This window comes from Limulus polyphemus, unplaced genomic scaffold (assembly GCF_000517525.1).
Source record: "Limulus polyphemus unplaced genomic scaffold, Limulus_polyphemus-2.1.2 Scaffold989, whole genome shotgun sequence".
Lineage (NCBI taxonomy): Eukaryota > Metazoa > Arthropoda > Merostomata > Xiphosura > Limulidae > Limulus > Limulus polyphemus.
The window spans coordinates 20,405-35,606 of record NW_013666599.1 but is presented as its reverse complement, the minus strand read 5'-3'; the positions used below and the strand labels follow the sequence as shown (position 1 = coordinate 35,606).

At 34.4% G+C, this 15,202-nt stretch overlaps 1 protein-coding gene across 2 annotated transcripts in view; it reads right to left on the bottom strand.

The window, feature by feature from the left end:
• Positions 1–7,278, bottom strand: part of LOC106461573 (cAMP-dependent protein kinase catalytic subunit-like) — a 104,982-nt gene extending 97,704 nt beyond the window's left edge. For both annotated transcript variants that reach the window (XM_022388577.1, XM_022388575.1), the window contains exon 1: positions 7,213–7,278. The gene's annotated coding sequence lies outside the window, so the exon portion shown is untranslated. The remainder of the gene's footprint in view (positions 1–7,212) is intronic.
• Between the last annotated feature and the right edge of the window lie 7,924 nt (positions 7,279–15,202).

Genomic DNA, 15,202 nt, shown 5'->3' with positions numbered 1-15,202 from the left:
TTGGTAAAAGAGTAGCCCAAGAGTTGGCGGTGGGTGGTGATGACTAGCTGCCTTCCCTCTAGTCTTACACTGCTAAATTAGGGACGGCTAGCGCAGATAGCCCTCGTGTAGCTTTGCGCGAAATTCAAAACAAACAATATAATATATATATTTTTCTTTTCAAGAAAAAGTTTGTTTTAGAGCAAAGCCACTTTAGACTATCTACTTTGTCCACCGCGGAGAATCGAACCCAGGATTTTCGCGTTGTAAGTCTGTAGACTTACCGCTGTCCCACAGGGGGACTTGAAGGGAAAGCATTGACCGTTTCACTTCAATCCAACGCCACTAGAATCCACATTGTTTCAAACTAAATGCAAAATATGCATAAGCTGTAAAATAATCAGGCAGAAGTGTGTTAGTAACTAGAGCCTAAATCTTTACACAAATTACATACATTACATATATAGGACGAAATTATTACAGTTATTATACGATTTTGTCATCAAGTACTTTATCATGGTTTGTTGTAGGCGTTTTTATGATGTCACCTATCCTTAATCGCCAAACAAAAAGAAAGCATCAGGTACACGCGTTTTCACATTAGTAAAACTACTTTTAAAACTGTTTATTAATAACTTCGAAAGTTTATAATGTGATGACAATTGAGATTACTCACCAAGGTCAGTGTTTTAGAAAAACAACATCCTTTTCCATCAATGTAATTCATTTACAGGCAGAGATTGGGAAAAATCATATAACAAATTAATACAAAACTACTTCAGATAAAAAAAAAAGTTATCCCGATAAGTATTAAAACACATTTTATTCCAATTATACTTTAAATTAATAAGTTAGATTTACCAAAAAAACTTGATCCTAGGCAATGTCAACACTTAAAAATTACCTCAAAGAACTTCTCAAATGACCCAAAAATACCTCTTTTTTTTTTCTTGCAGAGGTTCGATGGTGAGAACTTTCACATAAAAATAGCCTCTCATGGTGCGAACCTCACCTTCTTCTAACCTACCGCCAGAAAACTGCCAGGGAAACTCTCTAAAGTTTGTTACTTATTCTATGTGTCCGCTGCAGTTGCCAACGTTATTTTCATTCCAGCTGTTCTCTTCCTTTAACATTTGATTTGGAAACAGCTCTATTTAGATCTACTCGAAAAGTACCGAAATTAAATCCAGATGATCTCTTTCTTTAAATAGAAAGAAACACGTGGGTATGTACGTAGGTACCGCCCACATAAAAGTAAAACGATAGTCATCGATAAGCTTGACTGACAAGAAAACGCGGCTTCGAGTAACTAATGACTTGAAAAAAAAAAAAAAGAGAAAAAAGAATGAGAAACGGCTTGAGGGCAGTCAGAAATTGTTTGCCGAGATACGAAGTTATTACTTACTAATCATGCGCGCTGAATTACTCGCGAGAAATAAAAGAATGAACATGTTTTCAAATGGCCTGTATTCATTCATTCAGTAATACCTCATATGACATTTACTCAAGTTCTTCGTCCAGGAGAACCTTAATAAACGCAAAAATTGTAAAACTATTCAATTTTACGTAGTTTTGACTTATTTTTAGTTTTATAGGACCTTAGTAAAGGCAAAAGGACCTTTATTAATAGCGGAAGAACCATATTAGTGGGTTTATTTTATGACACTTGTTTGTCCTTCTAATTTTTAATTGAAACCTTCCATTGCTTTAAGTACTCTTTTTCATTTTTTAGCAAAATCCTTCCATGCGTGTGTATAAGATTGACAGTGAATCCCTTAGAGTTGATGGTGGATGGAAGGATACTTCTGACTGGCTGCCTTCTTTCTTGCCCCTGAAGAAGAAAGGTCCACCTTTCGAAAGCACTCGGGCTATAGGGTTTTTATTCATTTCTTTCTGGTCAGGAACGGAGTCAGATAGCCTTATTAACTTTGCCATAAATAACAAATACAAATACCCGAACAAAGGAAAAGCAAGTTCACGGAACGACACAGGGTATTTTTGTTTGTTGTTAAGCACAAAGCTACACGATGGGATATCTGTTCTAAGCCTACTGTGGGCTTCGGTAATCGTATTTCAGCATTATATGCCCTCAGACTTATCACTGAGTCACCGGAGGGTACTGGGTGTGAAAAATTCAAATGAGTGAAAAACATGGACTTTGAAAAACTCTCATTTACTGAAATATCTGAAGTATCAATTAATTTGGAAAATATTACTAGAAATAACTGAGCGAGAAAAGCATTGAGTAAGAAAAGTCATAATGAAAACATTGACCACGGAAGATCCATAGCGAAAAAGTTGATTAGGAGAAGTTACAATAATAGATAAAAGTTATGAGCTTTGGCAACGAAAAACTGTATTTAAGAAAATAAATATGTTAGAAAGAGTTTTATATGAATGGGAAAAGTTGACTTGAAAAAGTTGAGTTTATGAAAAAACTAAAAACAACATGATGTCTAATAAATAGTTCAATCTACAGAATAAAGGTTAGAATGAAGAAAAACATTAAAAAAAAAGGAATTACATTAGCGTGAACTTAAATAATCACATTAATGACAAATACAAAAAAAAAGAAACATAAACATTTCGAAGACTCTCGTGGGCATCAACATCCTTCCAACTAACTATATGTAATTAAACATTGACCAATACGATATAAGTTCATTAAAAAACTGTTTTTAGTCATGAGAATTAATCTTAGAAAAAAAAACACAATTTCAGAGAAAGAAATACTTTCGATTAAATGTTAATAATCAAGAAACCAAACTTATTTTATATTTCAAATAAGATTATTGAAGTTAAGGAAAGTAACTATTTATAACAAAAATAAAATAGTACAATTTAAAGGAAATAAATACCTTTAATAAAGGAGGACCCAAACGTAACCTAATAGTTTGGTATCGAATTAGAGAGTTTAGGGTTCAAGACGTGGTGCTACCGAACACGCTTCGCACTTACAGATGCGGGTACATTATAAGAGTGACAGTCAGTCCCGCTATCTGGTTAAGAGTAGTCTCTTAAAGCGGCGGGTGATGTCACTTGCTTATCCTCTTTTTTGGTCAGCAGTTAGAAATTAAAGGCGGCTAAGCCTGATACACAGGGGTCTCTGATATGGCCGTTTAGCCCATTGTGCTTATAATTTATCTTAATAGTTGATGATAACATGGTGAATGAACAAATGACATTATTATCGTTACTGGTGAGTCTACATTACATAGTATTCCATACAATCGCTTGGGATGTTACTATAGGAACTGCTGCTTGCTGTAGTTCAACGACCTTAAAAGATCATCTTTAACACTGGTAAAGCAAGTCTTATCTTATGATGTGTATTTCTATCCATGGCGGTGCCAAGGAGAAAGAAGCCGAGAGAGGAGGTGGGGGTGAGATGGTCTATAAAAGGGGTGGCAGCAAATAAGATTATGAGCATAATGATTCTATCATTAATTACAAAGCGTAGTTGTGGGGTGCCCTAGTCTCGGTAACCGTCTAGAGAATAAACAAAACCCTATATTGCATACACACGTATACTGTCATTAGGAAAGGCGTAAGACCATCAAGGGCGAATTTCAAAACTTATTATGTCGGTGCCAAAGGAGTACGTGATCTGTTTTATCTCTGCCAGAAGCAATATTATACATTAGTTTACAAACGAAATGATGAATTCAAGATCATTTTTAAAAGCTAGAAGCAGCAGCTCATTACAAAGTGTATACATAGATCATGGCAAAAAAATATCGACTTTTTTTGTTGACCATAATATTATTACAAAAACAAAAACGCATTATCACAGGCACCAGCTATAGCAGTATTATTTCCAACCTACGTAATTTAATAGAACAAAATAAGTAAACTTTAATTTTTTACTTTTTATACTGTATCACTTAATTTAAACATTGCACCAATTTTTTTGGTTAAAGTAACACAAACTTATAGACAAAACTTAATACAAACTACTGAAATGAACGGAAACTAATATCCAAAATAAATGGAAAAACAAAAAAAAAAGTCAGGTAATTTTTTAGTTGTTGGAAGGGAATCCCATCGTCTTAAGTTATTATATGACAATTATTAATGACTCTTAGGCTTTACGACAACCATCCAGCCTTCACAGATTTTATTTAATATAGCTTTAAACCTTAACGTTGCGTTTATGTTCCGGAATTATCATATTTTCTTAATATAGAAAGAACTTGTGTATACGCTCAGAAGCGTCCTACGTTACGAATGCTTATTATTATTATATTACAATATAAATATGAACTTCTCTATTATTGATACGGTTAAAGTACATACACGTATATGTGCTACACTTAAGCATGTAAGAATGCCCATGCGCATAAGTCTTCATACATATATTTATGCATATATGTTAAGCCTACTCTTTACGGATTTGCACTACACTCTAACAATACGAAGTTCGAATCCCCGCGGTGGACAGAATGAGGATAGTCCATTGTTTAGTTTTGCACTAAGAAAATAACAAGTCTACTCTTTTCGAACAGAACTGAGATACTAGTGAGACTTTTTTATTTCTCATCTGTTAATCATGTGCATTCTAAAATAGTTTATATTTCTTTGTTTTGAATAGTTAAGTTAAAAATTCCACGCTCATTTAACTGTCCAGTAAATTAATGTAATAATATGCATAGTTGCACATCTTAAGAAAATAAAAGAAAAAAAAAGACTGAAGAAAATTGTAAAGAAAATTTTAATCGATTCCTTACCTAATTTGCAGTATGGTTCCTAACACACACACACACAACTGCACATACCAAGTAATTTATGCTAAAACTAAAAATTTTGTTTCGCTAATAATAATTTGAAAGAAAGCCAAATGCCAAAACTTCATTTACTGATGAGATTACAGATGTCTGTGCTGCAGTAAGTGGACTGTATTGAAGTAAGCCTCATTAAGTACATAGCAAAGACAAAGACAAATTCGTTGTCCATGCTAACTCGTTACCTACCTTTGCTCTGTGTTCTATTTTAAAATATTTCAGACTCATTAATGTCCAGTTCGGATTTCTGCTTGTACGATGGTATAAAGCACAGCAATGTCCAAAACTTTATTACGTCACATGGGCCACAACGATATATTAGACCGATATTATTGCAGCACGTCGAAATTATTTGGCACTAACAGAAATCCCCTCCCCCTCAATTTCCGAAAATACTACACGTTTCTGACTCGCATGTTGTTTTTTTTTTTATTTCTTGCACCAAATGCCTGATATTATAGTTTATTTAAATTAAACAATTTTCACGTACAAAGTTGACGATCACTACTTGCAAACTTGATTTATTATGTATGTATATGTATATATATTTCACAGAAACAAACAAGGGTTGACCTTGCTAAGTTTTAATTATTTAAATTAAACAATTTTCAAGTACAAAGTTGACGATCACTACTTGCAAACTTGATTTATTATGTATGTATGTGTATTTCACAGAAACAAACAAGGGTTGACCTTGCTAAGTTTCAATAGCTTACATTTATTGTGTTGCGAATTTTGTAATTTTAGACAAAAAGAAAATAAGAAGAAGGAACGAGGAAGCAATGTATGCTTCGGTGGATGATAAAAAGTTATTCCCTTAATTTATACTTTGCTCAACTCACGATCTTATACGTGTTGCTATGGTTCCTTTTTATACACAACCTTATCCTTGATCATATATGTTTGATATACTCATATGAAATGCATTTTTCAGATAAGAATAACGATATAATATATATATATTAAACTATTATGATTAGACTTCAATTATATTATTGTTTTCATTGGGAAAATGAAGTAAGAAATATAATTGTAAGAGCTATGAATACGATTACATAAAGCTAGCCTGAAAGAAGGTAAACCAATTTTAAGTCAACTTCAATATGAGATTATAAGATTTGAATATAATTATTTAAAAGTGGTATGTGTGTTCTAATTCAATTACATAATTCATGGAGTAAAGATGAATTAGTAGAGGGCATTCAATGTTTAGATAATACGTTGTTGTATTTGTGTTAAAAGTCCTCCGGTGGGTCATCGGCAAGTTCACGAACTTACAACGCTAAAATCCATGGTTCGATAAAATAAACAAAAACAAATCAATCAATAATGTTTCTATTGTTTTCGTGAAACAAGAATGTTTAGAATGTATATAGCAACAAAATATTACGGAAATCACAATTCACCTGTTTTAAATATCAACATATACTTATATATATAACATATACTGGCGTATAAAACAATTCATAAGATTGTACGAAGATAATATTTTGACTGGGTTATAAGTATAAGGTATTTCGTAAAAGTATGGCACTTCATTATCAAATCTTAACCCTAGAATTACTGATAGTGTCTATATTGACTTTTTCAAGACATTTCTCTGAACTATTTATGTGAAAATTGCTTATGAGTTCAGGACCTTGTTGATAATAGAGCCCCCTAACAGCATATGAGTCACATATAAAGATCAATAAATATAGCATTAATATTCCTATTAATCTCAGTAATTACCGCTGGGATTCTCTAGTATTTCTCAAATGAAGATGAGTAATTTCTTTCAATAGTTTGTCTTTACATTTAGTGCTGAAGCAGGCAAAAATACAGAATTACTTAACGTGGTGTAATACGTGGACCCTACCACTTGAATTTAGCATAAAAACAGGTCGATCATTTTGAAGGTCAAGATTACACTTTCTATAAACACAGTGTTAAGTATCTTGTGTAAAATACTTAAGGTCACCTCTTGCATACAACTATCTTTTCTAACGCGTGTTAACCGTTGGCAAGTGTTGAAATGTACCGGCTATATTCTATAACTGAAAACCAGGAAACTAACGTGAAAGCAGAAAGTGAGTAGGGATTTGCTATTTGTTGTTAGGCGCAAAGCTGAACAATGGGCTATCTGCACTAAACTCACCAATGGGATCGAAACCTGAATTTTAGCGTCATAAGCCCTCAAGCTTACCGCCGAGCCACCTGGAGAAATATCATCTTCAATCTCCTGGAATAGTGATGCAATACCAATCAACTGTACAAAAACCACTCAACATGTACGCTTCAGTAGACGTGGGGTAAAGTTTACACCAAAACAATCAACAGACGAACGTCACATGCTTGAACTTAAGTAGCAACTGAAGAAAGCAATTGGTACATTGAAAAGAAATACACACATCTAACTGTGATGGAAATAATTATGGAAACACATAGCTATACATACGAAAACAGTACTCACGTGTAATGGGAGCTAGATCATGTACAGTAGCTACTCCAGCAAAGTAGGGAGGCGAAGTAACACTGCTGTGACGCTATTGTTTACACTGAACTGAAGACTCGGTAAAATTTGTGATATTTTTTTTATAATAGTTCCAAATACTGGAATGCCACTATTTTTATATTTATGAACTGATGTAATAACTTTTACATCACGTAAAAAAAACCAGCTTCATATCTGTTTTAAATGAAAAGAAATAGCCAGTCAAAAATAGGTACGTTGTATTTCTTCACGTTGAACAGATAAAATATAAAGGAGGATCTGTACGAAAAAATTTCACTGGTAGATATTAGTCTGAAATACATATCGTTGATAACTGTTGTGCATATGTATGAATATTCTATGAAAAATACTTGTTGGATACTTTTAATGGTGACCTGCTCTCCATAGCCGCTAGATTAAACTGATGATTTAAAGATCTCGGTGCAGGCAAAGAGCATAAAATAAGTGAACAGCGTAGTGGTCTAAGACGATCTACATCTGAATTGATAATTTCTTCTAACAGCTGTGGTTCGGATCCCACTTCATCTAAACTATCATTTAAAATAAAATATTAAAATGTTGTTTGTTTGTAATTGAGCACAAAGCTACACAATGTGCTATCCGTGCTCTGTCCACCATGGGTATCAAAACCCAGATTCTAGCGTTGTAAGTCCACAGACATACCGCTGTGCCACTGGGGGCAATATTAAAATGTATTATATCTGTTATTGATTAAGAGAAATAAGTTTGTTTTTTGAATTTCGCGCAGAGCTACACGAGGGCTATCTGCGCTAGCCGTCCCTAATTTAGCAGTGTAAGACTAGAGGGAAGGCAGCTAGTCAGCACCACCCACCGCCAACTCTTGGGCTACTCTTTTACCAACGAATAGTAGGATTGAAGGTCACATTATAACGTCCCCACGGCTGAAAAAGCAAGCATGTTTGGTAGGACGGGGATTCGAACCCGCGACCCGCAGATTGCGGGTTCGAGCTCCCTAACCCCCTGGGAGAAATAAGCATCTAAAAAGTGTTAAAAATATTATATTCTCGTCGTTTCTTTTCTTGCTGTTTTCCAGTGTCATAATTAAAATGCTGAAATTGACTAACACAGTGTACTCAGGTTTTAATCTAGACCAATATAAAGCTCCTTTATTTTAGAAAATAGTTTTAAATAAATAATATATGTAACAAAAAAAATGAATCACTTTTGCATGAAAAACATTTAGTATTTTACAGAGAAAAAAAAATGCTGGTTTCGTTTTGAGTTTGCATACCGATTAAGTTAAATTTTATTACAAGTTACACGTTTTACAGTATGGAAGATTATTTATTTTTAGAACAGGTACGACGTTTCGATCATTCTCACGTATACAAGTTTAAACGGTGAAGAAGGTTTTAGTATCTGAATCAGATTGTTGAATGTAAATGATCGAAACGTCGTACCTGTTCTAAAAATAATCTTCATTACTGCAAAACCTGTAACTTGTAAATAAAAAATCTTTCGCCTGTGTTTACAAAATATCTAGATATATAAATTACTGTTTCATAAAGTGTAAACTTATTCACCTTCCTAACACCTATAAAGTAATAAAAGTTATAATATCGGATAAAAACATTTTACCTGAACAAAACAACTATGGTGAAATAAAAAGGTCAGTCATACACAGATATGTTATCCAAAAAAAAAAGAGCCAAATTATCTATGAAGGCAAATCATGTAAAGATGTAATGTCAAAGGTTAAGTTAAACAAGAAACAATTAGGGAATACTTAGGTTCTTTATTATTAGTTGTTTCAGCTAGAACAAGCAGCGAACATAAATATAAAAAAGGCCGTAATGATGCATGGGGTTTTGCCGCATGGAGGATTTTTGACCAGCCAAAATATCCTTATCGTGCTCTTTTTCAGTCCTGGTGGCCATAGATGGAGTTAAACTATACTACTGTTTGGTACAGTATGATTGCCTGTACTTTTATATGATTTAACCTAGTATGGCACCTTCTGAAGGGATGACACAACATATACCACAGTGTAAACTATCAGTTTTAGTGTAGTTTATTTTTAAACGATAAAGGGTGACATTCGTGTAGTATTTCGTATGCTTTTTTTCCTCATAGTTTTTATTGTTACTTTAATATTTTTATATATTTCTAAAGTTCACAACCTTGTTAAGCTATACAATACGTCTATTTGAGTCTTCATCGCTGTACATGCATGAAATGGGTGTGTGTACATATATGTGTTTGTACTACTCAACTTCTGCTGTTAAGGATCACGATTTCCAACAAAGAGGAGTTTTGTTTTAATACTGTGCCACTTGATGAATGACTGATTGTATTAATGCACAGTTTAACCTGTGGAAAACAAAAACAAGGTTCATAAATTCATTAATGTGACTTTGATAACAACGAAAAGAGCTACCCCTTTAATTAAAAGAAATTTTGTTAAATTCAAAGCCATCTTCAGATTGTTTTTTTTTAATATATGAAACGTATTGACTGTATAATGAATTTACAAAGTTCTTACAAATATATCTTCCAATGTCATTTGGTCAAAAATGTAAGGATAACTCTCATAATTTAACCCCGTTTTCACTCTTCTAGAAAACATTCTAACAATATAGGAAGGGTGCCATCTTATCTTTTATACGTGAATAAAAGAAATCTAAACTATGTGAGAATTCCTACTACATTATTGGATGGGAAATGATACTTTATTGATATATTTAAACCTTGGAAAATGTTATTGAAGATGAGTAGCGGGTGTAACTGTAAGACAAAATTACGTTTTATGCAAAATCCATTAAAAAAGGTACTTGTTTAATGCGCCCAAGTTTGCACTGTACTGGAAAACATTAATACGGTAGTTTTAGCTTAACAAACTCGCATCTGTACTATAAATATTCATGAATGTACCATATTCAGGCTAAACCGTTCTTATGTATATATCAACTTCTGTTCTAATAGAATCATATTTTGTAAACACATTTATTAACTTCCAAATGTACACTAACCTATACATAATGCACCAATCTACTGATGAGGATTAAAATGTGCAGCACGTGAAACAGAAGTGATGCAAGTCACCAAAAAGATGCCCCCCAGTGACACAGCGGTATGTCTGCGGACTTACAACGCTAGAAATTGGGTTTCGATACCCGTGGTGGGCAGAGCACAGACAGCCCTTGTGTAGCTTTGTGCATAATTAAAAACAAACAAACAAACCAAAAAGATAAAAATATGGACAACAAATCAAACAGAAAGGACAATCAACTGTTGAATCAATGTATTCTCACTAATATAAAATCTTGTTCTATGACATTTTGTATTCTTAGTTCGATCTTAATAAGTATTAGGTTTTTGTTCTGATCTATATATAGGTAGCTTGCCGTGACCAGCAGTTAAGAATAATATCTTGAAACTAAGATTCTACAATTTACTTAACGTTATTTTGACAAATGTAGAAAATCTACTTAAGATTGAGATGTTTGGATCACCGCAGTTAATACTTTTTGGATCATCTCTTAGAAACATAAACTCCATACTGTTTCTCAACGCCTGTTGCGTTAATACCATGCGATATGTGTTGGTATGCCAAACACTGATTGACTAAATAAAACCCTGACCACACCAGTAGCTATTATCAAAGTCTGATTATGTGAAACGCCGAGGAAGACAAATGCATATAATATCCAGCTCTGGTTGCGTCAGAAGCTTACAATCTGGATCAGAGTCAACTTCTATTCCCTATTATTAAATCGTGATATAAAATAAAAGTAAATTATACAAGTTAATGATAACAGAGAACCAGTGTAGCTAAGCAAGCTACAGCACAGCTTAAAGCGCAACGTTCACGATATCTTACATTGAAAAAAACTGCATAACTCTTGAAATACAATTATAATATTTCTTATATATATATATTTTTTCCTCTTGGATTAATTTCAAGGAGAACGTCATAAATACTGCATCCGGCCAAAGGGGTAAATAAAAATATCTAGAAATAAACGCCCAAAATATATATGTATAGACCTTCTATTTAAAGTTTTCGGTTCGATTACAAAAACCTTGTTGTATACCATAGAAAGCAATTTATAAAATTGTTTATTTGTGCGTTGCAAAATTGCACATTAACCTATCTATGCTGTGCCAACCACAGGACTCGAACCCGAATTTTAACGTTTTAAGTCCTCAAGCTTACCGCTGAATCATTACGGATGGCGAGGTGCACACTGAAAAGATGAAGCAGACTTTTATAAGTAAGCATTTTGCGTGATACTGACGGTTGTTTCTGCTTTTAAAAAATGCGTGATACTGACGGTTGTTTCTGCTTTAAAAAAATGCGTGATACTGACAGTTGTTTCTGCTTTAAAAAAATGCGTGATAGTGACGGTTGTTTCTGCTTTAAAAAATGCGTGATACTGACGGTTGTTTCTGCTTTAAATGCTCAGGATGTAAAGTAAAATAAGTATTTTGTTGTTGTTTTGAGCAAAAGTAATAAAAATAGGCTTGTAGAAAAATGAAAATACACTAAAGTAAATTTGTAAACTGCTATTATTTAGTCGTACATTGAAATAGTTTATCAGCAGCGAAATCGCTCAAAGTTAGAACTTACGCACATATAATGAACATTTTTTCATTTACAAAACAAGATATTTGATTTCCCGCCAATATTAATAAAATTATCTATTCTAATCACGATTCACATGTACAGTTTGTAAATTCTTTCTGTCCTCGTACAGTCCTTAAGTACAGGGCCTCGTTTTGGATGTATATTATATCGCACCTACAAATTCTGTATATACAGTCCTTAAGTACAGGGCCTCGTTTTGGATGTATATTATATCGCACCTACAAATTCTGTATATACAGTCCTTAAGTACAGGGCCTCGTTTTGGATGTATATTATATCGCCCTACAAATTCTGTATATACAGTCCTTAAGTACAGGGCCTCGTTTTGGATGTATATTATATCGCACCTACAAATTCTGTATATACAGTCCTTAAGTACAGGGCCTCGTTTTGGATGTATATTATATCGCACCTACAAATTCTGTATATAAAAGATTTAGTACAAAACAAGCATCATTATTTCTGCTCTTCCTATTGTTACCTTGCTTGAATAAAAATACAATGCTTTTCAGCTGCCTTACGCAATATTATTGTTAAGCATTAAAGTAACATAAACTCAAGCTATTGTTGTCATACTCACCAAGAAAGAAATGTCTGATAAGCAAAGGTTTTTCGCCTCTTTCTTTTAACCCGTTAATGCACTTTTTCAGGGGGCTAAAATCGATTTGATAAGTTCTTCGATACAATATTAAAAGTAATGGTGACTAAAACAAACGTCCGCACAGCTTCGGGAAATTCCAACTATGGATGCTTTTGGTGAAAGGAAAGACAAGCAGTTCAGTTACTATCTTAGGTACGTATCCAAACTGGACAAATTCTAATAGGAGTGCGATGAACTGGTTGGTAAACACGATAGTTTGTCGATAACTAGAGAGATATTCTGCTCACAGTCTAGTAAGTATTATGTTACCTGAGTCTACAAGCTCTGTGCACTTGATTGAATATACAGTGCACACATTCAGCACAAAATCAACAACCCTTCCGCAGCAAGGTCTGGTAGTTTTCCGTACTGATCTAACTTAACTGTGTAGCTCGCGCGCGCCGCACAGACACACAGCTTGACTCATTATACGTCCATACACTCGCTCCCAGCGTCTCCCAAGCAGAGTAAATGCCGTCTTCGAGAGGCTCTCGCCATGGGTGGCGCGCGCAGAAAATAGACGTTATATAAACGTAATTCAACAAGATCAAGGAGCAAAGGAGATCTTGTCGGGATCTCCAAAGCTGCACACATACACACGCGCGCGCAAAGAAAAACAATTTCTAGTTAAATAAGATGTAAATCTAGGTCACCAGTCTGCCTTGATCATACGAGTTTATTCTCTACTACTCGCAGAAAACATACTGGAAACAACAAAGCACAGTGCTGACATACATACCCACCATACCCCTACAATTTTTAAGAGTAAAACCTGCAGGAAAAGCTACACTATGGTTATAATGTATACAAAGATAATTACACTGTCTAAAATTGCTTCATTTTTTTTTTTTTAGAATTCTTTTGTTTCTTTAATCAAAACAACATGGACTCAGTCAATTTTTTATAAAGTTTAAAAACCTTTTACCGAAATTTGTACCACCTCCCCTAAACCCTGCCAAATGCTGAATGAACCTATCGTTATCTCTTAACGTTGGTCCGGCATGGTCAGGTGGTTAGGGAGCCTGACTCGCAATCTACGCGTAGCGGGTTCGAATCCCCGTCTCACCAAACATGCTCGCCCTTTCAGCCGTGGGGGCGTTATAAAGTGACGGTCAGTTCCACTATTTGTTGGTAAAAGAGTAGCCCAAGAGTTGGCGGCGGTGGATGGTGATGACTAGCTGCTTTCCCTCTAGTCTTACATTGCTAAATTAGGAACGCAGATACCACTCTTGTAGCTTTTCTCAAAAAATAAAACTCTTAACGTTATTTTCACTGCAGAGTGTTAGTAAGTTAATTAAATCGACATTTGAAGCTTAAGGTTAAGTTCGTTTCGAAGAAAGATATTTTAATTTCTGTTTAGAACAAATAAATAAATGGCATATCATTTCATTAATCTCCATATTCTCACAGATTCCTACGAAACTCAACCAGTTTGAGCTCAGAAGTTAAAAATTGTACTGCGTAACAATGACTTCAAAATCTACACGAGTGTTGAGATTATCCAAAAACCAAGGGTTCCCAGAAATATTTTGTTCGTTTGACATTTTATAAGTAAATACGCAATACGAGCCCAAATTTCGAGTAAGATATGTTTATACGTGTTCGTATCTGTGTTTTGTACAGAAAGAACTGTTTTACCAGACATTGCAAAGGTTAAGGCTGAGAAAAGCAAGCATGGAAAAGGTGGCCAATAAAGACGACACGTTATCTGCTTCCCCGTTAACAACCTAATTGATTAAGACTAAGAAAGTCAGCTTAAGTAGCACAGTGTAAATTAGCTTAAGTTCTGGATGCCAAATTACAATCCATTTATGATTACTTGGTTGTTTATTTTTTTGCCTTTTCCATAAATTCAATATGAAGGGGCTCGAAAAGCGACACCTCGTGTCAGTAAGAGTATTTGAGGTATTTAATTTTTTTTTCGTCTTGTGCAATATCATCAGTAAAAGCTTTTCACTACTTTTATATGGCTTGCAATATAAATAATAAAAATACATTAACTGTTACAAATCTAATCGAATGAATACATGCTTATAATATACACTTCTAATTTAATGTTCTTGCTGGTTAATTCTAAGAATTCAGATATTTATTTATTAAGACGTCTGGCAAAATATACAAACATTCCTTTGGCAATGCACTCTTAAGGGGCACTCGGTTCGCAATCTGCGGGTCGCGGGTTCGAATCCCCGTCACACCAAACATGCTCGCCCTTTCAGCCGTGGGGGCATTATAATGTGACGGTCAATCCCACTATTTGTTGGTAAAAGAGTAGCCCAAGAGTTGGCGGTGGGTGGTGATGACTAGCTGTCTTTCCTCTAGTCTTACATTGCTAAATTAGGGACGGCTAGCGCAGATAGCCCTCTTGTAGCTTTCCGCGAAATTAAAAAAAACTCTCTTAAGGATTAATAACTAGCTCTTATCTTCAAGCTCCCAGTGATACAGCGGTATGTCTGCGGACTTACAACATTAGAAATCGGGTTTCGATACCCGTGGTAGGCAGAGCACAGATAGCCCATTGTGTAGCTTTGTCCTTAACTTCAAATTAAACTCTTTTTACGATACATTATGACGTCAGAGTAACAAAACAAACTTAAAAAAGGTAAAAAAACAATAACAACACTCGCAGCAATACAATTTCCTGTTGTGCTGAGTTAGTGAATATTTGTACAAACATTATTAGATTACAGTTGGCCCGA